General features: G+C 34.8%; 1 protein-coding gene across 6 annotated transcripts in view; it reads right to left on the bottom strand.

The window, feature by feature from the left end:
- The window catches only part of scn5lab (sodium channel, voltage gated, type V-like, alpha b), a 267,011-nt gene that overhangs the window by 36,127 nt on the left and 228,384 nt on the right, over positions 1-2,500 (bottom strand).

The following is a 2,500-nucleotide window of genomic DNA, read 5'->3' as shown; positions in this document are numbered from 1 at the left end:
ATAACTGATGGGAAAACAACTAAAACAATTCATATTGATGTCAACCAAATGCATAAAAAGTTATGTGCCATGCAGAGAATTCTGGGAAAGTCAATTTACGGTTATTCGCCGTATATATAAAGAAAACATACTGTTAACCAGGTTACGGATTTGTACTGTAGCATTTTTACAGTTTTTTACCGTTGAAGTCACGTTGTGGATATATATATATATATATATATATATATATATATATATATATATATATATATATATTTTATATATATATATATGTAATGTATAATAGTATTTTATTAACAATATAAATGAATGGCATATATATATATATATATATATATATATATATATATATATATATATATATATATATATATATATATATAAAATGTTTTTGATTCTTGAAATTAAACACCGAATTAAAAATATATAGACATATATATAAAAAACTGTGAACATTTTATTGCATTTAAAATGAATATGCAAATAGTAAAAACACGGGTTTAAATTATTATTATTATTATAAATAAATAAATAAATAAATAAATAAATAAATAAATAAATAAATAAATAGGCGACGCAGTGGCGCAGTAGGTAGTGCGGTCGCCTCACAGCAAGAAGGTCGTTGGTTTGAGCCTTGGCTGGGTTAGTCGGTGTTTCTGTGTGGAGTTTGCATGTTCTCCCTGCGTTCGTGTGGGTTTTCTCCAGGTGCTCCGGTTTCCCCCACAGTCCAAACACATGTGGTACAGGTAAATTGGTTAGGCTAAATTGTCTGTAGTGTATGAGTGTGTATGGATGTTTCTCAGAGATGGGTTGCAGCTGGAAGGGCATCTGCTGGGTAAAAACTTGTTGGATATGTCGGTGGTTCATTTTGCTGTGGCGACCCAGGATTAATAAAGGGACTAAGCTTTAAAGAAAATGAATGAATGAATAAATAAATAAATATTTAATCTTCATCTAATTTTTAATTATTAACGTTTGCTAGGTATTTTATTTCATCAAATTACACAAATTAAAAATGAACAATGTTTCCACGGCAACGTTAAACAGAACATTAATTTTCCATTATTGTCATGCTTTCATGTTTTTTCATTAATTCATTTTCTTTCAGCTTAGTCCCTCATTTATCAGGGGTTGCCACAGTGTAATGAACTTTTAACTATTCCAGCATATGTTTTACACAGCGGATGCGTTTCCAGCTAAAACCCAGTACTTGAAAACACCCATACACACTCATTCACACACACGCTTATACAATATGAGCAACTTAGTTCATCAGTGGTCGCCTCACAGCAAGAAGCTCGTTGGTTTGAGTCCCAGCTGGGTCAGTTAGTGTTTCTGTGTGGAGTTTGCATGTTCTCCCCATGTTGACGTGGGTTTCCTCCTGGTGCTACGGTTTCCCCCACAGTCCCCCGTAGTGTGTGTGTGTGTGTGTGTGTGTGTGAATTAGTGTGTATAGGTGTTTCCGAGTACTGGGTTGCGGCTGTAAGGGTATGCGCTGTGTGAAACATATGGTTATACACAGGTTATACATATAACAGTTAGTGGTTCATTCCACTGTGGTAACCCCTGATAAATAAGGGACTAAGCTGAAATGAAACACTATATATAAACAATAACACACAACCAAAATTAATAAATATTTACACGTTAAATGATAATGAAAATATTATTATTGGTTGTATATATACTATCATTTAAGACTTGATGTATATTTAAACACATTCAGCTGCACTTTACCTTCAGTTAAACAATATACAAATTAAATGTGAAACACTTTATAAAATTTATACTTAAAATGTAGTCTTGGTATATTAATTAAAACTATATATTTTTAATTGATTGATTTATCCCTCTTATTTCCCTCAATCTCTGCTTTTTGATGGTATTGTATGTAGGTAATCAGCTGTAGTCCTCCAGAGACAGAGTGAATGCTGAGTGTGTGCTGTGAGCTGGTGTGTTTCTTCTTCTTCTTCATGTGTGTGTCTCATACATGCACTGATGTCCAGCTAAACATCTGTGTCCAGTGGACTCTCTCTCTCTCTCTCTTTTTGCAGACTCGGCTCTTTCTCGTTTTTTCTGCTTATGCTCTTGTTTTCACGTGTAATCATTCAAGTAACGTCTGAGCGAACAGCTGCTGCTAAATGCCACTAAAATACCAGACTCACACCTGGAGCTCCACACACACACTCACATCCATACACAATTATTATTAGGATTGTACATTATTATTATCATCATCATTATCATCATCATTATCATTATTAATTTTCTTTTCGGCTTAGTCGCTTTATTAATCCGGGGTCGCCACAGCAGAATGAACCGCCAACTTATCCAGCATATGTTTTACGCAGCGGATGCCCTTCCAGCCGCAACCCATCTCTGGGAAACATCCACATACACTCACTCACACTCATACAGGGGTAGACTATTGGGTAGACAATTTAGCTTACCCAATTCACCTGTACCGCATGTGTTTGGACTGTGGGGGAAACCGGAGCAC

This window comes from Danio rerio, chromosome 24 (genome assembly GCF_049306965.1).
Source record: "Danio rerio strain Tuebingen ecotype United States chromosome 24, GRCz12tu, whole genome shotgun sequence".
Classification (NCBI taxonomy): Eukaryota; Metazoa; Chordata; class Actinopteri; order Cypriniformes; family Danionidae; genus Danio; species Danio rerio.
Note: the sequence above shows the minus strand (reverse complement) of the source record. Positions and strands in the feature narration are given on the sequence as shown.